This window comes from Talpa occidentalis, unplaced genomic scaffold (genome assembly GCF_014898055.3).
Source record: "Talpa occidentalis isolate TD23 unplaced genomic scaffold, MPIMG_talOcc4v2.1 talOcc4.5, whole genome shotgun sequence".
Classification (NCBI taxonomy): domain Eukaryota; kingdom Metazoa; phylum Chordata; class Mammalia; order Eulipotyphla; family Talpidae; genus Talpa; species Talpa occidentalis.
Window position 1 is genome coordinate 120,667,898 of NW_023604861.1, and position 25,863 is coordinate 120,693,760.

The 25,863-nt window shown below is 38.6% G+C and overlaps 1 long non-coding RNA gene across 2 annotated transcripts; it reads right to left on the reverse strand.

The window, feature by feature from the left end:
* Positions 1 to 1,247: 1,247 nt before the first annotated feature.
* Positions 1,248 to 23,580, reverse strand: LOC119258692 (uncharacterized). Of its 2 annotated transcripts, none has more exons than XR_008554113.1 (3): positions 23,223 to 23,580; positions 18,237 to 18,323; positions 1,248 to 1,343 (listed from the first exon to the last, which is right to left on the reverse strand). It is a non-coding gene; the product is annotated as an uncharacterized LOC119258692 (long non-coding RNA). The 2 variants fall into 2 exon arrangements; XR_005128282.2 differs by lacking the exon at positions 1,248 to 1,343 and adding an exon at positions 8,380 to 8,402.
* Between the last annotated feature and the right edge of the window lie 2,283 nt (positions 23,581 to 25,863).

Consider the following 25,863-nt stretch of genomic DNA (forward strand, 5'->3'; position numbering starts at 1 on the left):
AAACTTTTTCTACATTTTATAACATAACCATATAAGACAGTCAAAGTGAAAGAAAAAACTTTCAAAATATACATGCGTATTAAAAAATATTAATGGCAAATATTATGTTCAACAATGATTTAAGAATATAGAGGGAGGGCCTCCCCAGTGGCACAAGGGGTTGAGGCACAATCTCTGAGGCTGTCCACAGCCACTGCAGCACAAGTTTGATCCTTGGCCAGGGAGAAACCCTCATGGTACAGCAGACCTCTCCTGACTCACCCACTGCTCCCCTTAGCAGTATACTTCAGTCAATCTGCCTGTTCTGTCCCCACACTCTGTCTCTGGTGATCCTCTCACCCTCCTCTGCCCCCACCTCTGGCCTGTAGCCCAGCTCTTGTATGCATAAATGGATAAATCTTTAAAAAATATATAGGGGCAAAGTCTAATTTTTTTAAAGATTTTCATAGCTGAGTATTTGCATTTTTTGTTTGTTGTTATTGAAGTAATATTGCATTACAGCATTACGTAAGTTTTGGATGTTCATTGTTGAGAACCAGCAAGTATATATAGTATATTAAAGTCCAAATCTATCCTTCACTACACAGCATTTTCTTCATGAAAAACAAGCATTATATTGATTTTCACATATGTCACATAAAATTGATAAGGAGAGAAAGATGAAATAAAAGGTATAATCAATCTTTAGTTGCAACAGTTTGCTTTTCTATTAAGTGTCTTTTCCGAAAGCAATTACTAAAAAAGTTAAACCTAAACCTAAAGAACAACAAACAAATCAACACAAGTCTTCACATCTTCCTAAATTAAAGTAAGTTAGACTAGGCAAGTGATTGTCTCTTACTTTGGGAACAGTGCAACATGAGACAAATGTGTTTCACAATATGGGGAAGGTCCATGTCAAAAGCAAAAAACTTTACCCACTGATTTCAGTCAATCTACCAGCAATGTGAACGACTTATTAGCCAACTGTAAAATAAAGAGATACACTACTCTGCAGATTTATAAAGTTAATGAAATATGTATTATATTATAGAAACACCTCCTAATTTGGAATCAGTAATTTTAAGTGCGGTAGTCTAAATGTTTGTGCTTCCCCAAAATTCCTATGTTGAAATTGTGATCCCCAATGTGATGGTCTTCGAAAGTGTGGCATCTGCGAGATAATTAGGTCATGAGTCTGAGGCACTCGTAAATGGAATCAGTATTTATTAAAAAAAAAAAAAAAAAAAAAAAAAAAAAAGCTCTCTCACTCCCTCCTTTGGCCATATGAGGTTATAAGACATCTGGGACACACAAGAGGCTCTTCACCCAACCATCCTGGCACCGGGATCTTGCACTTCAGCCTGCAAAACAGTGAGCAATCAATAATTGTTAATAAGTCACTGTCTGTGGTATTTTGTTTAGCGATCCCAATGGAATGAAACAGTAAGTTAATCTTTCTCTTTAAGATCCCATCTGCCATTGTAAGGCTTACTTATGTGGGTGGGATCAGGAAGGAACATGGTAGAGTAAGTTTGGGGGCTTATTGATTTTACTGATGCATGAAGAGAAGGGGGAGGTTATGAGAAGGCACAGAGTATAAGACACATGGAGTATGGCAGTGAGGGGAGGCGCTAGAGAATCTGAAGGGAATTGGGCCTCCGTGGTGGTGCAGGCAGCTGAGCGCCGCAGTGTGAAGTTGTCCACATGCCTGCAGCACAGGTTCAATACCCGCCAGCCGGCAAGAATTCCACACAGTGAAGCAGACATTCCTGTCTCTCCCGCTGCTCCCCTCAGCAGTGTATTTCGTCAGTCTGCCTGTTCTGTTCCCCACTCTGTCTCCGGTGAATCCTCTCACCCTCCCACACCTCTGGCCTGTACCCCAGTTCTTGTATAAAAATAAATAAATCTTAAAAAAAAGAAAAATTTTAAAATTTTAAAATATATATTAAAAAAAAATCTAAAGGGAATTGGAGACAAGAGGGTAGAGGTTATTCCAAACCATGTTTGGGACCAAGCAATCTCCTGATTGCTTCCCAGGAAAACCCCAGCCCACACGCATGCTGACAAACACTGGCAGGTGGATCAAGGGCTCAGATTTTGTCAAGCAGGTAGAAGGCCAGGAAGAGAGGGAATGTTATACCTTACCCCAGTCAATCAGAGTTACCAAGGTGAGGTCTAGCAACCTGTGTATTTTTTTAAACTTCCTACCTGACTGCATCATGAGGGCTATAACCTACTGTTTGGGAGTGCCTTCGCTATTATACCTTACTCTGAATTATTCCTGTATTGTACATCTCATTCTGTTCTAATTATGATGCTGCTATATTTCAAACCAATTCATTGTTTTGACAACCTAAAGCATGGAGAATCCATCTCAGTTTTTCACTGGTCAACACTGTATAAACAGTTGCTAAGGAATAAAATCATTATTATCAAAAGACAAATTTCAGTAATATATCACTTGATTAAACCATCACAAAAGAAAGAATGTGTGATTAATCAATATTTATAGGCCTTTTTCTGTTAACTACAATTTTTTGAGTACTATGGGACAATCAGCATACAATTTTATTCTGAATCACTGAGGAAATCGAATGATAGAATCTCCTAAATGGAAGAGACCTTTCCAGTCACTTAGTTCTACATCCTCTATGATACCTAAATCTCTACTACCGCACCTCTGACAGGTGATTTTCTAGTCTGGCAGAGCCAGAATAAAGGAATTTGTTAGCAAGTATAGTAAGAAGAAAATATAAACCTGCAAAAGAAAAATAAAATTATAAACACACGAAAGCAATCTCAGTTACTCAGAAAATTTCAAGGCTGGAAATGTGCTTGTTTTTTCCTGTTAATTTGACACATGAATGGGGTTGGCCTGCCCATAAAGACAGCATCCAAAGCACTGGACTATCTCCATGGGGCAGGGTTTCCTTGAAAATACTGCCCTCATATACATACAGAAATAGCACAATTACTACAAAATCCACAGATTGCAAACAGTTCTAAAGTTGGCAGCACAGAGATAATAAGCCACAATCTTATTGTACTACATATCTCTTTGACAAAGAGAGACAGATGGGCTAGAGGAGGGTCAAAAATGGCCATGACAATAATTTAGTAGATTAAAATAAGCCTGACTCTTTGGCAGCAGTGAGGTAGCCCTGGCCCTCCTGGATAGCCCTACAATTCAGGCCAGAATAAAGCAAGTGAACATTTACTTCCTCGCTGCCTTAGGAAGAAATACTATCAGTAGCTACTAAATTATGTTTCCTAATCCAAATATCAAAAGAGTTCAATCACATCCAGAGCAGACACTGTCATTTGTACAACCTGCCACTTACATGCCATTTCTTTTTTTTAATTAAAGATTGTTTTTTGGGGCCTCCCCAGTGGCGCAGCGGTTGAGCGCTGGGTTGCGAAGCTGCCCGCGGCCTCTACGGCGCCGGTTCGATCCCCGGCTGCTCCCCGACCAGAGGAGGGTCCCACATGGCGCGCAGACCTCTCCTCTGCCGCCCGCTGCTCCCTTCAGCAGTGTACTTCGGTCCTTCTGCCTGCTCTGCTCCCCGCTCTGACTCTGGTGAATTCTCTCACCCTCCCGCGCTTCTGACTGTACCCAGTGCATGTATAAACAAAACAAACAAACAAACCAGCAAACAAATAAATAAAGCATGCCTCTATTTAAATAAATAAATAAATAAATAAATAAATAAAGATTGTTTTTTATTTATTTATGCATACAAGAGCTGGAGTGCAGGCCACAGGTGTGGGGAGTGAGAGGATTCACCTGAGTCAGAGTGGGGAACAGAACAGGCAGATTGACTGAAATACACTGCTGAGGGGAGCAGCAGGTGTGACAGGAGAGGTCTGCTGCACCATGTGGGTCACCACCCTGGCTGAGGATTGAACTTGTGCTGCAGTGGCTGCCGATAGCATCATAGTGCTGCATCTTAACCCCTTGTGCCACCGTGGAGGCCCCTACATGCCATTTCTAACAGTCCAGGAAAAAAGCACAAAGAGGAAAACATGCCTAAGGGCAGGTTTTCATATTTAATTCTTATTGCTTAAAGCTGACTGTATTCACGTGGCCTTTATCCTTTCTCCACTAAAAGTCTACTATTTGGGCAAGTTACTTCATCTCTCTCTGCTTTAGGTTTCTTATTGGAAACAATGATCTTCCTGAAACAGGTTTTGCAGTGTTCCTTCCATTTGGTTAAAATTTTAAATGGGTCCACAGTGACAGCAGAACAGAGTTCAAATTTCTCCTTCACTCAGTTTGCTCTTCTACCCAGGCCTACTCGCCATCCCCTGACAATTTCTTACGCTCCAAACATTCATACCTTTGCTCATGTCCCTTTGCCATCAGAACTCTAGTCCCCTCTTCGTGCATAGTTTATCCCTGCCTATTGAAGTTGTGTGTGTTCTTAAATATGTCTAAACTCATTGTTCATGGCATTCACCAGAACCTTAATGTGAGCTGCCTAGTATATGGTCAGAGGTCTTTGCCAGTGATTCTATTTTCCCAATGAGATGTTTATTCTTTGAGTTAAGGCACCTTCTTTTGGGACTAGGGTTGAAAAATAAAAGCTGTGGAGTTAAATTTGAATTTCAGATAAGTAATGAGTAAATTTTGAGTATAAGTATGCCACATGCAATCTTTCAAGTTCATCTAAGGTAGAGGAAATAAGCTACACTTGTGCTACTTAACACCCACACAGTTTGTATGCAATCTAGAAAAATTTTCCGTGCAACATTTGAAACATACACTAATAAAACTATTGTTTGTATGAAATTCAAATTAACTGGGCGGGTGTCCTGTGCTTTGATTTACTAAAGCCAGCAACTCTGGACTACTGGAATCATTTTAAATGCCCAGAACAAGATACAAACAATAGTATATGCTGATTAGTGGAGCTGCTGTAATTTAATGAAGACAAACTTGAGGAAGACAATCACAAAACAAAACATTTCAAGCACTTTGTCCTGAATTCCTCCTTGATTTAAGAGACCAACTCTTGTTCTACCTGACCTCTCCTCTAGGTTAGCAAGATAACCATGAATCGGACACACTCTGGGTTAATTTCAAACACTGGCGTGGGGCATGGAAGATGGAAACCCTGGTATAATTCTGAAGCTCAGGTGGATAAGTTCCTGGCCTTAGGCAAGGTACAATCCATAAGAGGCCACCCAAGGGTCAAGTGTAGATCAGACGGGAAAAGTCTGTGGCAGGAAGATGCATGTGAGTGAGAGAATCTCACAGAGCAGCTGCAGCCGAACCAGCAATAAGGAGTGAGTGTCCAAGTACTGAGCCCCTCTGGACAAAATCTCTCTCTCAGTTCACTAAAATCAATCGCTTATGTACTGATCAAGACTTTTCTGTGTCTTTTTTATATATTCTTTGTTAGCTTTCTTCTGAGAAAGTGAAGAGGCTGCATCCTTCCAAATTCTTATGGGGAATTTCCAAATGTCCCATCAGAGACAATGGTGGGGAAAGAGATCTACGATCCCATATTCTCTAAAGTGACGTTGTACTGTTAAACAGGCAAACATTGCCATTCAGCAGACACAGAGAGCCAGACACAGTCAGAAGATCTGAGATAAGTTGTGGGGAGACGGTCAGAGGTCACGAAGTGAAGCAACAAAGGGAGGAGATAGCCAAACAAGTGCATTTTAGACCAGTGTTGAGGGTGTTACCTTTTTCCGTAAGAGTCCTGAAATCCCCTCCAAAGCTCACTATGGTCATTTCATCCTTAGTGGTGCACTGACTACCTTCCCCATGGGATGCTTTCTCTCAGCTTTCACCAGGTACACCATAACCTTTGACAAAGAGTCACACAATGTCACTGTCTCACTGACTGACCCTACAAGTTGTTAATGCACATGCACTGGACAGTCCTAGACCCTGAAGCCAGAAAGATCTATATTCAAAGCCCAGCTCAGTCACTTCCATCACGTTCCAAGATTAAGGTAACTTAACCTCTCTGCACTGGAGCTTCAAAAGCAACAACAAAAAGAAGTTACAAAACTTTTTTTGTAGGGGTTGTGCCCACTGAATGAAATAACATTAACACGTTAAAATATAATACAAACTGAATAAATGTTGGTTAATCCTCCATGTGCTACAAAAACTTATTGTGATAGGAAGAGTCCATCTCTAACTTGAAAAGACTCTAAATATGGGCAATTATTAAGTGTTGATAACCTTACAAAAATAATTTCCAAAAGAAAAGTGGATGTGAAGGAAGAGTTGTGAAAACTAAGGTGCATGTATAAATTAGCAAACCCAGATGACAGCAAGGTAAAGTATTAATAGAACTGACAGACACACCCACAGGGTTCTTTCTCATTTTGCCTCAAAGACTTGTGTGAAACTGAAATGACTAGTGTGGTGTTGAGGAATTGGTGTTAAATCCTTACACCTTAATAAAGATCTGGGAGAAAGTCTGATCAGCAAGTTAATGAGATTTTCTTGATGTTACTAACTGAGAGATGTTGTAAGTATCAGTGAGCAAAGATAAAATAATACAAAGACATAAAATAAGCTTGGAAACACAGACAAGATATAGGAGTATAAAACTCAACATGAAAAATGCTTACTCATTGAACTGAGAAGCTTGCCGTGCTCGAGGGACTAGAGGAAATCGGGAACTAATAATGATAAAAGACACCAAGGGGCAAACAAGAATAGCAAATTAGAAAGAGCTTTATATTATGGAGGACAGCCAGGGAAAAAGAACAAATAGCAGTGTTTAGGTGCATGTACAAAATTCTACTATTCCATGAAGGGGGGAAAAAAATTACATGAATCTACTGAGATAGCTCTGAGCATGATGCATCAAGTTTGGTGATTCAGAAGGTCACAAAGTTAGGGCGAAAGTGAAAGGGAATGGGTGACAAGGAATAAAAATGTTATAATAAATGAAATGATAATTTCCAGGGAGAGAAAGAAGGGCAGCTGAGTGGTTCATATAAAATGGGAAGCACATGGAATTAATCCATAAATGTGTGGAAACAATGTATAATGGGGGATGACATTTTGTCTGAACAGAAATTAAGAAAGAGAGGGAATTTAGGAAAGAGAAATGAAGTGTAATAATCTGGTAAATCCATGTGGAGTGAAGCCATGAATTTCATGTTGCCCAGAGAGCAAGAGCCAGTCCATGTCTCCATGCTTTAAACCAGCTGGAGTCCTTTAGTCTGATGGGAGAGAGTGTCCTTTCTCCTATGATATGGCCTTGCTGTTGTAACGGACCAAGTGATTTACAGGACTCTTCCTAAGGAAAAGTTTATGATGGCAAGAAGCATATGTCCTACTCTCAGAGGGCACCTCTCTCAAATAAGAATGAAACAGAAATCTTGGCTCCCTAACATTATTATATGTCCCAAGACCCAGTTTCAGCAGCAACCAAAATCCCAAGGCAAATTCAGCTTAATGTGTGACACTTCCATTAGCAAAAAGGACAAGTGGTTTCAACACATTTCTTCTACTTAGAAAGTTTCTGACAAAGGTCAAATGATGTAGGAGAGTCAGTAATGTGTTCCAGGACTCTAGAATAAGAAAGAGTTATGGTACTGAAAAATGAATTAAGTGCTAACTATTTTAATGTCAAAAGTGACAGAATTATAAAAGTTATATCTGGAAGTCTTGGAATATAGGAATAAAAGTGTAAGGATTGCAGTTGGTTGGATAAAGGGAGACAGTAGGTTTCTGTGGTTAGACAGGGCAGACTAAGGCAAAGAAAATGCAATAAATATGTGAAGAAAGAAAAGGGGGGTGGGGGCGGTGAAGGAAGCAGTAACTGAAGGAGGGGAAGGCCCAAAGACTCATACCAGGATTTTCTCTATGCCATTAACTGAGAGTTCCCAAACCCAGCAATGAGTGGGATCCAGGAACCTGCTGGAGATCTGATGCAGTGACACTTAAAGTATATGCAACAGGACAGGACATTGTAAGGAGCTACAGGTATCCCCGTAGGGAAGCAGACACAATAATTTTGTGGTAAAATTACATACCCTCTGTTAAATAACTATTGCCATTTTGAGAAATCCCTCAACTTGTTGAATCCTGGTAGTGACTGAAGGTCTTTTAATGGAAAACCAGGAATCCCATTAGCCCATTATTCAGTGGATGTTATATTTATGAAATCAGGTTTGAGCACATCCTACAGGCGTAAGCAGGTGGTTCACCTTCCTGGTAAGGCCACCCCTAATGTCTCAATCCTAAAGAATGTGTAAGTAGCTGTCCTTCAAGCTATTTTCAAAGCCATAGAGAAGTTCTCTATGACCCTCAGACTAAGAGAATATTTTAAGTCTGACTTACAGATCCTTCAGTCCAATTTGTTGCACCAGAGGGGGACTGCTGCAGTGAGTAGATCTTTGAGCAGTTTTTCCTATAGGTTACTTGGTCTAGAAGCAGAGAAGACCTAGAATTTATAGAAATCTGTCATCAGTAGTTAATGGTTCATTTATTGTCCAGAACTTGGAAGGACCAAGTTCCTTGGAGGTTCAAGAAAAAAAGATTTGGGAAAGAGCAAGTTATGAACATGACATATTGGAATAGACCCATAGTGCAAAGATGTTTTTGCCATATGATTGATGACAAAAAGTCCCCCACAGAAAAGTAGAGATATTCTATAAATAATTTGTTAGCACATGTCACCCCATCTTCACTGAATTGTGAACAAGGTAGCCAAGAGAAGGGGGCAAGAATGGAAGTTACACATGGGTTTAATAACATGGAGTCCCTGGAGACTCTAGGCTGGGGAGGAGAGAGCAGGGAAAGCAGCTTGTGAAATAAGACTATGACAGCTATTGTTATAATATTAAGGGTATTGATATTTAGCTAAGAGAAGTGGGAAGAAGCCATGGCAGTATTTGCTCTAAGTGCAAAATGTTTTAGAGAGCAACAATAAATATTTGGAGGACAGGTAGGAGGTTTCAGTAGCCCAAAGTGGTAATGAAGCCTGGACTCAGGTACACTAGATGAATAAGAGGATAGACTGGAAAAATATTTGGAAGATAACATCATCAGGATTTTATCAGGTGATAAAGTGAAGAAGATAGGACAGATGCAGGAGTTCTTCACCAAGACAGAAAACACTGAAAGGGACCAAAAAGAAAGAGAATTCTCTTTTGGATAGAAACCACTGTAACGTCATCTGGTATACCCAACACCCAACCAACCGCATCAAAAGATGAAAGTGACTTTATTTTCAGTTGTCAAAAAAGTAGAGTCAAGCTCTTTCCTCAAAAATATCTGCCAACTGCTCATTGATACCTAATTTAAAAAATAAATAAATAAAACATCAAATAACAAGTAACAACACCACACTCCACAGTTAGAAGTAAAGGGCATTGTTCTAAGACAAAGTCCTAGCTTCCTAGGACTGCTGCAATGAATTACCAGAAATCAGATGTCTTAAAGCAAGAAAAATGTATTCTCTCATAGTTCTGGAGGCTCAAGGTCTGAGAGGAGATTCCTCCCTGCCTCTTCCAGGTTCCACTGGCTACCAATCTTCCTTGATTATGGTCCCCAAACTCCAATCCTGCTTCCTTCTTCACAAGGCTTTCTTTTCTCTGTCTTTTTTTAATATTTATTTATTTATTTATTTAGTCTCTTACCAACACAATCTTTGGATTTCAGGCCCTCACTAAAACCAGAATGATCCCATCCTGAGATAGTTAATTTGATTACTACTACAAAGATCCTATTCTGATAATGTCACATTCACAAGTGCAGGAGGTTAGGACTTACTTGCACATGTCTTTTGGGGGCCACTGTTGAACTTACCACAGGGGTAAATATAAACAGATTGCTTAAATACTCTTTGTTTAGGTGTTTAGATGACTTGCAGCTAAGACAGCATTTCCCAGAATGGGTCACACAAATATAAGTTCTTAGGGAAGCTCAAAATAAATTTTACCATGGTCAAATGAGTCTGGGAAATACTGAATGCATATACCCTTCAAGATTACTTACTTATATACATCAAAGTTACAAGAAAAATCCTGTAGTAATAATACCCATTCAACTTATCTAACCCTGAGTTTTCTTTTCTTTTTTTTTAATATTTATTTATTTATTTATACAAGCACTGGGTACAGTCAGAAGTGGGGGAGGGTGACAGAATTCTCCAGAGCCAGAGGGGAGAGCAGAGCAGGCAGACTGACGAAGTACACTGCTGAGGGGAGCAGCGGGCGGCAGGAGAGGTCTGTTGCGCCATGTGGGACCCTCACCGGTGGCCAGGGATCAAATCGGCACTGCAGAGGTTATAGGCAGCTTCGCAACCCAGTGCTCAACCGCTGCGCCACCGGGGAGGCCCTCCAACCCTGAATTTTCCAAACATAATCTGACAAGTAACCTGTTCCTTTGGTTACGAAGCACCCGCTGACATCTGAAAAACTATGTTCAGGGAGCGTATTAGATATGTTGAGTTGAAATATAATTAATAATCAGTAAGGATAAATGGTTTTAGTTTCCAGATCCTTTTCACTTTTGATAAGAAAGAAGAAATGAAAGAAGGTCTTGAACATTGAGGGGATGGTTGGAACGACACTGGATTTGGCAGAGGGCATGTGCTGGATCATGCCAGCAGTATGCCGAGGAGGTACAGACAGGAAGCTCAAAAGACAGTTTGCTCAAAGAATTCTTTGTTTACTTCAAGCTGTGAGGCTACAACACAAGCTGTGAAACATAAGTTTCTGGCTGATTGCTTAGATTTTTTATTTTATTTGTTGGTGGGTTTTTTTTCCCCATTAAGTAAATGCATGTACAGCAACTTTGTGATTTATAGTTGGTTTTGTTTGCTATTTTCTCAAACATGATGATTTCCTTGTAAAAGGGCATGTTTCCCATGGCTTTTATTAATCGAAGTGCCACTGAAACTACATTTCTGTCATTCTGACTTCTCCCTGCAGTTGTTGCTCAGATCAGTAAGCTTTCTTCACCTAACTTCTAAATTACCAAACACATATATCAGAGTGATGCCTTGGTCAATGAGAATCCTGATTCTTCCTTTGAACACAAGCTGTATAACTTGATACATTCCTGCATTTGGCCAATGAAAGCAAGTAAGTCCCCGTTACCTGAAGATATGAACACTCCCAGCGGTCAAGATCAGATTGAAGGCAAGATTCCAGAGAAAACACACATCTCTCATGCAGCAGGCATTCCACCACAACCTGGCACCACCTGCAATGCTGTGACACTGCCTCCTCTGCTATTCTTTGGAGCAGAGAGAAACAACAAAGCTCTCCATCACTGACATTATTTCTTTGGCCACACCAAAGCCAGGGCTTCATCTCCTCATGAGAAGAAAAAAATGTATATTCTCAACTCCTTGTTTACTGAGATCTTGGTGACCAATAGGTGTGGGCAGCTGGCAGTAATGATGCCAGATGGCTGTCTAGGCCTCTGCACTATTCTTTACCCACCTCCAGATTTTAGTCAGAGCTACTCCACATAAAGATTCATGTCACAGCATGTTTAGAAACACTACCCAGAGCTTCCCAACATGCAAGTCCTTTAGGGAAACATAGATCATCTTATTTGATACAAAAACAAACATTTTATGGGCCATAAATTTATGTTGGTGTGCATCAGCAGGGAGGAAAGCAGCAAATAAAGTCTGTAATTCCATGAATGTGATTACTTAGACTCAGACTAATTTTTTGATACACTTTGCTTAAAGTTTATTGAATGGAAAACATCAATAATTGCGCAGGTGAAACACACATTTGAGAAGCTTTATGCAGCTGAGATTCAGAAAATACTGGTCTATCATATTTCAAGGCCCCACCTCCAACTTTAAATCTGTAGATTTAAAGAACTCTAGTAGCAGACCAAAGAGCAGCAAGTCCTTTCTCCAAATTCTCCCTGACAGATGGATTCTGCCCTAAGTTCAATCTCTTGTCAATGAAAGAGAAATTCCAGGGGAGAGACTTTTCTATTACAGATGAGCTCCAATTGAAGGAGGACCAGCAGTGCTTTCTTTCTTAGGAAAAAATAAATAAAATGCTAAATTGCCTTAAAGCAGGATCTGAGGTTGACAAATATCAGGTCTTATGGGAAAAGAGCAAAAGATTTCATTTCAGAAGTTGTAGCTTCAGAGAGCAACAATAACAATCCAATGATTCAAATCCAAAACTTATTTGTTCAGAACATTTCTGAGTAACTTAGAAAGATTATTTGCAGTGCCCTGTTGTCCATGAGTGGAATAGTTCTTGCCCCTTGCTCTATACATCTCTACTTTTTTTTAAATCAACACCCCGCCCCTGCTTTGGATTTATGCTGTCAATGCACTTGTTCATGTGTTCCAAGAAAGCCAAAGTAATTGACTTCTTCATGGATTGTTCCACTAGGCCCTCTGGGTACCAGTCTCTCCCCAATTTTAGGTCTTTCCATGTCACTAAGAGGTGCTTTCAAAAAATATAAGTAACTTCAAAATTGTGTCACTGGAATTTTAGGGAACTTCTAATTCATTCCTTCACAAACTCATTTAGTGTTTAATAGAGTACCTATTCTGGGTCCTGCTCTGGATACTGGAAATAGAGGTGACAGACAGATGAGTTTCCTGCTCCTTGCAAGGTCACATACTCTTGTGAAAAGGCTTGGAACAGACAATTAAACTAGAGAGAAGAAGAAAGAAAAGGAAGGGGAGGGAAGAGATATATTCAATAGTCATAACACTATGCAGAGATGTCAAATAGAAAAAAATGAAAGGGAGTGATAAATTGCTGGTGTAGATGAATTGCCAAGGAGGGTGTCTCTAAAATCTAAATAACAATAGGGAGCTAGTCAGCTGTGATCTTGGTATAAAGGATTCCAGGCAGAAAGAGTATCTCATAAAAGATTGTAATTCCTAAAATGAAAATAAACACATAATTTAAAAAGAAAATATGCAGAGAGAGAAATGCACAAAGGTAGTTTCAATTTCTAATTACTATGAATTCAGTTATCAATTGGAAGTCCAGAATATTATTCTCATGACTGAGTGAAAAAAAAAATGGAAATTGGTGGGAAAATTCTGAAATGAGATTTTGAAACAAAAAATGAAGTATGAAAACTTTTTGAGGTTACTTGGTGAAATTAACCTACTCTGGCCAACACAATATCTTGAAAAGAATATCATAAGTTAGACATTTATATGCTCATTTCCCCACAATTTTGTCAAAGTTCAACTTCTAGGAAAAAACATTTTGGACTGACTACCAGCAAGATACAGAAATCCTGGTTCATTACTAAAATGAAACCAGCAGAAATTCTAGCCATGTATAAAACATGCTGGACTTTTTTCATAGATGAGGACATCTGGTAAACTTGGAGTAGTATCTCATCAATCATCACAACTTCTAATAGATTACAAAAATCATATTTAAAGTTTCCAGTTTCATAAGCAGACAATCAGAGGCACTGAATAGCCAAGTAAAATGGCTGACTTGCAATCACTGATTGAACCACATTCTTGAAGAAAACTCAGTCTTGTTTTATTCTACGTACCCACACCTCTGCCTTAAACACAAACAAGAGTGAATTAACAAAACACTAATATACTTCTCCTTTTACTCTAAACAAAACTTTATTAAGAGGGTAGGAGGACTGTAAATTAGACCTATTCATTCTTTCAACATTCTGGTCAGTTAATACCTGTAACTCACCCAGTCAAGGATGAGGGAAGCTACAGCACAGGGAAGCCTGCACTAGAACTGGGGGTCCTGATCCATAAGAGCCTTTATTCCCCTCAGGTTCCAATAATTGACTTTGGAACCAAGGTTCTGACCTAGGCACTTTGTTCCCAAGAGACAGAGTGGGGAACAGAACAGGCAGATGAACTGAAATACACTGCTGAGGGGAGCAGCGGGTGAGTCAGGAGAGTTCTGCTTTGCCATGTGGGTAGCTCCCTGGCCGGGGATCAAACTCATGCTGCAGGCCTGAGGATAGCTTCACAGGTTGCATCTTAACCCCTTGCACCACCAGGGTGGTGTTCACATTACATAGAAGAATATGAAAAAATAAATCAGATGGATAATTTCAGAACTAAAATTATCAATCAATTCTTAACATATAACTATGTAAATCTGGTTGTAGAAAACCATGTGGGGAAACCATGCAACATCCATTTGGGAAAATGGTTGTTTTAATAAGCCAACCATTGATTTGATATTAATAATGTAAAATGAAATGAAAGAAATAATGAATGAATGAATGAATGAATGAACAAAAGAAATGTCAAGCTTAAAAGTAAGCTCTACAATAATAACTTTAAGTAGTGAGTTTTTCAGCAGCATTACCTTAATTTAAAATCAGAACTTAAATGTATTCTTGTAACATTCTGTCATTCATCTTATTTAGTGTGCCAAACTGCCATGAGTATTTTGAATCATGGTTGTTTAAATTATGAAATTAGTTATACTTTTCTACTATATTTTTATAAACTGGAATCTTGAATAGCTGTCTCTTTTGTCATCCAAGACATTACACTAAGTGAAAATAGGCATAGTCCTGCAAATTGTTCTTCATTTCTTTCACTAATGGAATCCTACACACATCCTTAAAGACTCCGCTCAAATGTCGTCATTTCTATCTCATCACTATTATTTGGGGGACACAAATGCATAAAATAAACACATATAGACACGCACATTAAAAAAAGTAAGATCTACACCTAAACTATGACTGATGGTGAACTTGGAGAACACAATGAAGGGACATGGGAGAAATTTAAAGCAAGAAAAGGTAACAACTTTGAAACTAGCTAAACCTAAGGTGTTAAGAGACTTAGGTTTTTTTTTTTTTTTTTTTTTTTTTAAGATTTATTTATTTATTTATACATGCACTGGGTACAGTCAGAAGTGTGGGAGGGTGAGAGAATTCACCAGAGCCAGAGCAGGGAGCAGAGCAGGCAGAAGGACCGAAGTACACTGCTGAGGGGAGCAGCGGGCAGCAGGAGAGGTCTGCGCGCCATGTGGGACCCTCCTCTGGGGCAGGGGAGCAGCCGGGGATCGAACCGACGTCGCAGAGGCTTCGGGCAGCTTCGCAACCCAGTGTTCAACCGCTGCGCCACTGGGGAGGCCCGACTTAGGTTTCTTAATGCTGAGAAAAGTCACATGTACACAAAAACACAGGTCCCAAAAGTCAAAAAAAGAAGACAAGTAAAAACCGCTGATTAGCCCTGAATTAAGGACCTCATGAATTCTGGAGGGACAGAAATCAGAATAGCAGGCTTTAGAGAGAGCAAGAAGGAGACTCAGAATTGCAGCTGACATCTGTCTCAAACAGATGTCTTCTTAAACATGTCCCACAGGAACAGTTGCTTTATTATTTATATTTTGTTTTAAAATAATAACTTGAGATCTCAATTTTGCTAAAAGGTGACAGAATTAATGCATATTTACTTAATATTTACTTAAGTCCCTTCCTTTCAGAAATTTACTAAAATGAATAACTACAACCAAAAGTAAAGCCAGAAATACATCACTCATGGTGAAACTAGAAAGTCATGACAACTTCGTAACAGAAACCATAATGACTATCTACATGGGGAAATGCACACCAAGTCAAAAGCAGGATATACACCGCTAAGAAGGATGCATATTTCCTTTAAAAACTAATAAATAAGGGCCAGCCCGGTGGCACAGAGGTTGAGCCCTGGGCTGCGAAGCTGCCAGCAGCCTCTGCAGCGCTGGTTCCATCCCCGTTCACCGGGGCAAGGGTCTCACATGGCAGGCAGACCTCTCCTGCCATGCCCACTGCTCCCCTCAGCAGTGTACTTCATCAGTCTGCCTGTTCTGCTCCTTGCTCTGGCTCTGGTGAATTCTCTCACCCTCCATGCTTCTGACTATACCCAGTGCTTGTATAAATAAATAAATAAATCTTTAAAAAAAAAAAACAAATAAATAAAAGAATCCTAAACCCCAAATGCTGTTTTTAAAAATAGGAACACAAATTGCAAGCAATCAATAACCCATTAACAATAACTCAATAGATATTTACTGAGCACCTTCTATATTCCTGGTAGTTGAGGCTACTTAATACTATTTTTTTTCTGATCCAGTCACCTACACATGAAATAATATGGAGATGAAAGGGACAAAAAACAGAAGTAAAAAAATCAGCTTGTCTGAATAAGATGAACCCTACACAGTAAACAAAATGTCTTGACAGGAAGTCCTAGGGTGCCCCACTCACCCAGACCTCTGGGTAATGAAACACTGACATAAAGTACAGACTGGGGGTTCTCCCTGGTGGCGCAGGGGTTAAGACGCAACCTATGAAGCTATCCACAGCCACTGCAGCTCGAGTTCGATCCACGGCCAGGGAGGCGACCCACATGGCGCAGCAGACCTCTCCTGTCTCGCCGACTGCTCCCCTCAGCAGTGTATTTCAGTTGATCTGCCTGTTCTGTTCCCTACTCTGTCTCTGGTGCGTCCTCTCACCGCCCCCCACACACCTCTGGCCTGTGCCCCAGCTCTTGTATGCATAAATAAATAAATCTTTTTAAAAAAAAAAAAAAGTACAGAATGTGAAAAAGCCAAAGAGAGCTAGTGCCCCAGGACAGAAGGTTCATTATATGTAATGGCAAAGAATGTGAAGAGTGTATACCTGAATTGAGACTCCTTTTTGTCCCTCTGTCACTCAAACAGACAGAGGACTAAACAGTTGAACCCTCTACTTCAGAGTTTAGTGTACAATTTTTTTGTTTGCAAATAGAGTGGGAGAATAATAATTTTGAAGGAAAAACAGCCCCATACCCCACTTCTTTAGTAAGTAAGAGGTTAAAGAGGGTTAAAGGGGGCACATATCAAATAGACCCCTGTGCAGAGCTCACACCAAAAAAAAAGAAAAAGAAAAAAAAGAAACCCAGGAGGAAAAAAAAGGAAAGGGAGGATGAAGGGAAACTTTAACTCTAATAAATAAAAGGAAGACGAAGAATATATATTAGAACAGTCATTCCAAGTTGCACTTCTTTATCGAAATAATTTTATATAAATGTCTTCTCAAGACCTTGGCAATTCAAAGAAGACATGAATTTTGAAAAGCAAATATCAAGGGACAGACTTATGACCAGTGAAGAAATAATAGAAGATAGCATGGAAAAATGAGAGTAATAAAAATATCATATAATTAAAAACACATTAGTAGCAGTAAAAAGTAAGATCAGCACTAGTAAGAGCAGGGCCAATCATGGGGAGAACAGGCTTGAAGAAGAACATGGAATGCAAAGGAAAAATCTAAACGTGGCTGGAGATGAAATGATAGATATAAAATAAAGATAACGGACATTCAGCAGCTGAATTGTAGTCTTGAAGAAAAAAGGCAGAGTAAATGGAATGGAAAAATATTAAGAGTGATAACAGAAAATGATTTTCTGAAATAAAACAAGATAGGAACCAGCAGATTGAAAGGACTTACACACACTGTAAAAACTATTAGCAAGTCATTGAAATAGAAACATAGTGAGACTATTGAATTTCAAAGAAAAGGCCTACAAGTAATTAAGCAGAAGAAACAGAGACTCTGCAAATGAAAACAATCAGTTTAAAGCCACGCTTTTCAGCAATATTAAATGCCAAGAAAAATGGAGTAATATGTACAGACTGAAGGGGAAATATGTTAATTTTGTTAAGTACAGTACTCGGATTTCCTGGTCCTTCTTATAATCAGTCTTTTTAATAACTACATGAGTTATTTTTCAAAAAGTACATTTTCAAAATACCCCTGCAACATTTTTAATGAAGATGGAGTTAAACACTAAAGGGAACCTCAATATAGTTTTTAATGAAAATGGCATAAAGCAAATTTTCTGACCACAAAAAAGTAAAATTAGAAACCCATAACAGAGTAAAACCCAGACACTTAAAATTTAGTAGGATAAATTCTTCTGTACAACTCTTAGCTCAAAGAGTGACTCCACATACAAAAGCAGAGGAATTAGACATAACAAGGGCAACTCTTAAAACCTAAGGGGGAAACGAACACTACAACACAAGGAAAATCTATGATCTGAAACACATTTCCAAAAAAAAAAAAAAAGAATAAAACTTCACCCTTACACTTATGTTGGAAAAAAAAAAACAAAATATACAGAAGAATAGCATGAAAATTAACTTAAAATGAATAGCTAAATGCAGTAAAAATAAATAATTTTTTAACATTATGTTGTGGAAAAGAAGCCATTTTCCTACTAAAATGTCCACTTATGAGAAGTTCAAGAAGAGTCCATTTAATTTATGGCAATAGAAATCAGCTGAATACTTACCTCTTAGGAGAGGGAGCTGTAGAGCGGTATCCACAAGGAATAGATAGAAGAATTTTCTAGGAGTATTGAAAACTTCTGTAACTTGAACTGAGTAATGGTTATAAGGGTGTACATAAAGATAAAACTTCATTAAATTAAGATGTGTGCATGTTACACTGGTAAATAATAACACAACTGAAGAAAAATAAGTTTAACTTAAAATATAGTAATTAATGAACTAAAAAGGCAGTACTCAGTTATAAATATAAAGGTTAATGTTATAGAAGCAGGGCAGATAAATTAGGTAAACCACTACACTACTGAAGATTTTTTAAAAAGGGAAAAAAACACAAATACACAAATTTAAGAATGAGAAGAAAATATTCATTGATATAAGAAAAACTGAAAGAGTTTAACAATAATAGACAGTGCATTTTGTTTCTAAAAATATTGAAATCTCCTGCCCTATCAAAAAAAATTCAGAAAACCTAAACAAAAATATGGAAGAAATTGGGCCTCCCCTGGTGGTGCAGCGGTTGAGCGCTGGGCTGTGAATCTGCCTGCAACCTCAGCAGTGCCAGTTCGATCCCCAGCCACCTGCGAGGTTCCCACATAGAGCGCAGACCTTTCCTGTCACCCGCTGCTCCCCTCAGCAGTGTATTTCTCATCAGTCTGCCTGTTCTACTCCCCGCTCTGGCTCTGGTGAATTCTCTCACCCTCCTGCGCTTCTGACTGTACCCGGTGCTTGTATAAATAAATAAATAAATCTTTAAAAAAAAAAAAAAAGGAAGAAATTATAAAGTTTTCAAGGAGTTAATTCGTTAATTCTCACAAAAGCATTGATATCAGGCAGTGTCATAAATCTTAAAGCTAGAATAATTATTGTGCTATTTACCCTGTTTCTGAGTAAAAATGATAGATAGGCGTCAGATCACAGAGTCTGCATTCCCACTTAGAAAATAAAAAACAAAAAAGATGTATTGAAGACAAATAAACATTCACACATTAACACACACAAACAAGTGAAATAATCTAGAGTCTAAGTGTCTGCATAAGTGTCTGGAAGTAGCACAGATTCTGGTCTGGTGTGGCGTGACTTTCAACTCAAATTGTAGGAAGTACAAGGATAAACTGACATAAGATATACTGAGAATTGTCACTAATAACTCCAACCCACAGAGAGGCAAACTGTGTAACTGTGAAGATGTTCTTCAGAAAGACTTGGAGAAACCAGTTTTGAAGGAAGGAAAGCTCTCATTAGAGTTCTCCACATGAGCGGAGAGGATTGGCCAGTGCATCTCTACAGACCAGGGGAAAAGGCAAGAGGGGGCCTCCCCGGTGGAGCAGCAGGTTGAGCACCACGCTGCGAAGCTGTCCTCATAATCTGCAGTGCGGTTTCGATTCCCGGCCAGCCAGGGAGCTACCCACGTGGCGCAGCAGACCTCTCCTGCCTCGCCCACTGCTCCCTTCAGCAGTGTTTTCAGGCTGTCTGCCTGTTCTGCTCCCTGCTCTGTCTCTAGTGAATCCTTTCACCCTCCCACGCCTCTAATCTGTACCCCAGTTCTTGTATAAATAAATAAAAAATCTTTAAAAAAAAAATGAAAAGGCAAGAGGAGAGGTGCATCCATTAGTTCTGTTAGGACCAAGTTCTTGCCAGCAAGGATTAAAGACTTACAGGCTGGAAAACAAAAGAAAAAATTAACAAAATAAGGTCCTCTGAGAAAAGGGAAGCCAAAAGAACGAACATTGAGAGGCCCAGTCAAGGTCTCCCACTCATACCTCACCAAAAGGGAGAAAACCAATCTACAATGAACCATCTCTGAAGCTGGCAGATTTAGCAAATAAAATGACTTAGATACATTTATCTAAAATTCCAATTTCACTGGGAGTCCTCTATTCTAACAGGACCAGAATCAGAGAGGTGCACTTATGGTACACCCATGGTGACCAAGAAGACTGGGAACAGAATTGCTGGAAAGATGGATGATGAAAATGAAAGGAATCCAGGAGCTCTTCCTCCCTGACCGGAAATTCAGGTCATCATTGAAAAGTAACAATAAAATTAAATAAATAAAATAAAAAGAGGCTGACTTTAGACTTCACTGGAGCATCCGTGGTCAGCAGAGGTATTAACATATGCAAAGTTCCAAGGGAATGTGAAGAATCAAAATCCTATTCAGCCAATGGATTGATTAATTATATAATGTTCTCAACATAAAAGAACTCAGGAAGTGTAGTACCCACAAGGCTTTCTTGCAAATATCCCTGAACACTGGAAACAAGGCAACTAAGGTTAATAAAGAAAGCTTGTTAAAGGATCAATGGTAAGTACTAAAGATATTAAATTATGGTAATAAGACTAAAACAAACTTGAAATCATAAGTAAAGAACAGAAAGAAAGAAAAATAAATAAGACAACACTAAACTAATAAAGAAATAATAAGGTAAAGTAAAGAATTATTAAAATGCTATCAATCAGTATTATTTGGAAGTTAAAGGTAAGTAAAAGGTAGGCAAAAATGAATACAATAAACCAAACCTTCCATTTTTATGGAGTTATTTTCCTTAAACAATAGAGGCATCTTTCAGAAATTAATATTCTATAATAAAAAATTGTCATTGTTTCTGAAATGTCTCCAGTATTAGTAGTTTCAATTATTTGTTTTTATTATGTTAAAATGAAGTGAAATTTCTTTGTTATTATTTATCTAAAATAAATACTAATAAAATTTAATAAATGAAAACAATTTCATATGATCTCAAGTCTGCAAGATTAATTCCATCTAAAATTCTATTTATCCAACATAAAAATATTAATTGAGCACCTATTATGTTGTGAGCTTTCTGGTCCTTGTACACACGTATACATATAAAAACACATACATCAAGAGACAATCTGGTATTATGTCCATCTAATATTAACAATAACTACCTTTGAATAATTGAATTTGGAGTAAATCTCCATTTTGTTTGGTTTTTACTTGAATTATTTGTAAGAAATAGGACATATTTTTATAAAAACAAAATTATCACAGAACATGGACAAAGTTAAAAATAACAGTTAATTTTAAAAAACCAGCATGACACATATCAAAGACTGACAAAATAACTAAAATGGAGTAGAATTTCATTTGTGAATATTTTTTTAAAATTCCAAATAAAGTACAGTTAGAAATGACAATGAAAGAATAATATATCACAATCAAAACAGTTCATTCCAAGACTGACAAAATAGTGAATACATATTAATATACCCATCATCGTAATTTTTATTTTTTTAAAGATTTATTTATTTATACAAGAACTGGGGTACAGGTCAGATGCGCAGGAGGGTGAGAGGATTCACCAGAGACAGAGTGGGGAACAGAACAGGCAGACTGACTGAAATACACTGCTGAGGGGAGCGGCGGGCGAGACAGGAGAGGTCTGCTCTCCATGTGGGTATCTCCATGGCTGGCAGAGATTGAACCGGCACTGCAGAGGCTACAGGCAGCTACACAGCGCTGCGCTCAACTGCCTGCACCACCAGGAAGGCCCATGGTAATTTTTAAAAAGAAAAAATAAAAATCATCCTGTTAGGTACTAAATCAAATTTATAAAATGCATAATTCATTCCAAATATTAATAAATAATAAGCCACTAAGATACATAATTTCAAATTAATAAAGCTAGAGGGAAATCAGAACACTAAGATGTTCCAGAAGTCAAGTGAAGAAACTACTCAGGAAAAAAGGGATGCATTCTGTTGAATGTTGCTGAGAGTGATGGGAAATAAAAAGTGAGAAAGAACCATTGGAGTTGAGGATATGGAAATCACCGGGTATCCTGACAATAGCTCTTTTCTTGTGATATTAATGGGGATGAAATTTTGATTAAAGTATTCAAACATGATTGCAAGAATTAAAAATGTTGATAGAGTAAGCATGGACAATCTTTGTGAAGACCCTACTGTGAAAAGAAAGAGTAACATGAGATCATTGCTAAAAGTGGGTGTGTGGGGTGAAGGAAGTTTTGCTTGCTGCTTTAAGATAGGGTATATTCTAACATGTACGGTGATTCCACAGAAAGGAGAAAAAGTCCTTCAGACTATCCCCCTTTACTGTTTTATTTTACTTCCTTACATTAACATGTAAGAAACACACCTTACACATCGCCTACTTAGTTTTCTTGCTTATTCTCTATCTGCTTCAGCAGCCCCTAAGACCCACAAAGGATATTGCTACATTCGCAGCAACTAAAAAATGCTTAGCACATAGCAGTTGATCAACAAATACTTGTCAAGTGAAAGACAAAGTAAAGGAAAGAGCAAGTTCTTAGTCAAGAAAGCTGCTGCAACTTGCCTAGTCATCAGAGAGGGAGCCATCGCCCTGCAGTATGAATAAAAGTTCTCTAGTTGTAAGTAACCAAAACTGACTCTGATCTCTTAGCTGTAGAAGGAAAGCTGATCCACTTAAACCAGGATTACAGGAAGAAGAGAGAGCAAGAGCAAGAGAGAGAAAGAGAGAGAGAGATTCAAGTCCTGTTTATTTTTAGAAGGTATAGTAAATGAAATTATCCCACTGGACCTGAGAAAACTTATGCCAATAGAGTTGCTGGCAAAAGAATGATCTACTGCTTCTTGCCTCTGCAGCAGAATATTGGGGCAGAGCAATCAAGGAACCTGTTTAACTTGGATAGTTTTATAACAAGCTGTGTACCAAAGTCTTCTCAAATGTAAGAGCATTTAAAAGCCCCTGCACACTATTTAATACTAACTCTGTGTTAAGGAACACATCAATTTCTAAAATACTCTTGGTTTTGATCCTGATGTTAACTTAATTAGCCATCTTTTCCATCAGTAAAGACCTTAAAACTCTACTTCGACTCTATATTTGGGCTTCACTGTTTACACAAACTTAGCTTCTATATTTAGGACAGCTAAATATTTGCCGTTAGATTATCTTTGCAGATCAGAATCTAATTTCTCTGGACTTTAACAAGATCATGGCTTCCACCAGGAATACTTACAGAGGTTTAGTTCTCAGGCCCTCTGGATATTAGCCTTCAGAAACCTTAAGAGACTAAGGAAAAACGAGTTCAAATGTAAATTCTATGAAAGCCTAAGGGTTTCCTCATGTAGAGTAAAAAACAAACCAGAAAAATGGAAAATCATCACGTTCATAAGTTCTGGGAGAAAATAATAAAAAAATACTGTATACATTTTATATTGTTTTGCATCTTTCCTATTGCTATAGCTTTGAGTACTAAGCAACTTTAGGATAATATCTTCAATAAAAGTACATTTAGCCCATGAGAGCACTAATAATATATGTATTAAGAAAGCAACATTTCCTAAGAAACATGCAGTTCCATTAACGTAGCACATTCTTTGAGCCCTTTATGCTTTCCAGCAGGATTCTGAAATGCCTTTATGATCCTGGGGCCTTTATTGCTATAGTTTCACCAAATAAGGCTTCACTGTCTCATAATTGTTACTCACAGTTTTGATGGACCCACATGGAATTTGTTGTATTCTAACACACAAATACAAATCTTATTTTAAAATGCCAATAAATACAAATACAGAATTTTGCATTGTGCAATACAAAAATACCTTTTCACAAAAGAATACAAAAGAGACAGGGGTTGCTAGGCAACCATCTAGCACGGACTCTAACATTGAGGTAACAAAGAGGCGACAGTACTGCCACCACCTGAAGCTTCTTGCTTAAAGCAACCAAAGGAAACTGACAGAGAGGAACTGAACTAGATAGCTCAGAACCACTGTCATTCTCCCAAAATTGTACGGGAGCAATTTTGGTTTACCAAATCAGTAAAATAAAGCTTATTTGGATTGTATCCAACTTCTCAAAATCGGGGGGCATTTGCTGAATTACTCTGAGTGATCTCTTCTGTGCACGCTGAAGAATATCCCACATGCAAACTTTGCTTTAAAGAGGTTCAATGGGAGGGAAAATGCCCCCAGATGAATGGTTTCAACTTTGTCTCCTCCCTTCAGTGAGTCCCAGACTCCCAAGCATCCATATCTGAGATTGGTTTCATGAGATTAAACTGTTTCAATTGTACAATATGATTGTTGAGAATTAGTTTAAGTGTTTAGCGTCCTGTGATATTTCCATCCCTTAACAGGGGACAGCCGCAAGGAAAGTGTCACAGAGAAATCTCGTAGGGTTGACTTTCAAACAGAGCAATCCCTGGGTAAGGAAAATAGAGCCTGCAAGACCATTATCCATTACTCCATCAACTACCCAGAGTGGTAGGTATAAGGATTATAATCTTTTAGGTCTTATTCGGTGCAGTGTACTAAACTAACAGTGTTTAGTTAAGTACATTAGTCTAGAGTGCAGCTCCCTGATTTAAATCCTGGTGCTACCAGTTTATAGCTGTGTGACCTTTGACAAGAAGCTTAAATCCCCTAAGCATCAACTGACTCATCTGTAAAAATGGGTTATCATATGTGTGTTAATAAAACAATGAATGTAAATCCATTTACATAGGCTCTGACGTAAAAATGATGCACCATAAATATTAACATTATTATGAAGACCAATAACAAAAAAGTTCCATCTTGTTTATTTAACTAAATGCTCTCAGAATAGTTATTATCTAAGTACCCAGTATAGGACTGTTTTGTTCCAGCATACATACAAGTAATGTGTACCCTACTTAGAAATGAATGAAATGGAACAAGAATATTAGAGTGGTGCTAGATGAATGTGATAAAAGGCTTATGTTTTCTAAGTATTCATCATCCTGCATCACCTGGGACCATGTTATTGTGGCAATGGTGATACAAACATCACCCCCTCAACAGAATAGCCTACATCTATCTTGGTCCTTTCTGAGTTCCTTGCTTTTATGTAGATCAAGACACATGGGATAAGGTATACTTAGGGCACCATAGAAAATCCATCTCTGGGCTACTATCTAAAAGAATATGTGTGGAAATACCATGAAGAAAATGTTATAGAAAGAAAATCAAGAAATACACTGGGGCTGAAGTGTCTCTAAGGTCTTTGCCACTGTTTATACATCTTAACTCCAGGTAGAACCCACCTAAGTTTATACATCTTAACTCCAGCTAGTACCCCTGGGTGCTTGGTGACAGCCCTCTGTGCCCTCTGGCCTGCTTCACACCTTCTCATTCATGACATTAACTTCCATATGCCCCATCATGATCACTGCTGGACCTTCTTCAAGATGACTTTCATGGTCTTTCATGAACAATGGTGTGCACATTGTTACCTACTTTAAATTCCCAACATACTTTTACTGCCAGCAATATAAGTGGGAAACTGTGAATTCTCTTCACAAATAAAGGGATTTCACCCTTACCCCTGGAGTGCTGCTGGCAGACAGCCCCCACCTGTCAGCACTACCCTACAGAGATTGCCTGGGCTAGAGAGAGCTGCCTCACCAAGGATCATGTCCCCACCCTGGGGAGCCAGAACTACTTGCAGAATGTGTGCAGAGTGGGCTATTCCCACTCTAGAACTCCTGGAGCAGCTGCTGAGACCTGCACTGAAACTATATCACAATTTAAAGTCTCCCTCCGCCCACCCTTTCTTCCTTCTATTCTCTTTGCTTTCCCTCCTTTTCTTTCTGTTCCTTCCCCTTCCCCAGATACTGATCTCGAAAGCACCCTGGA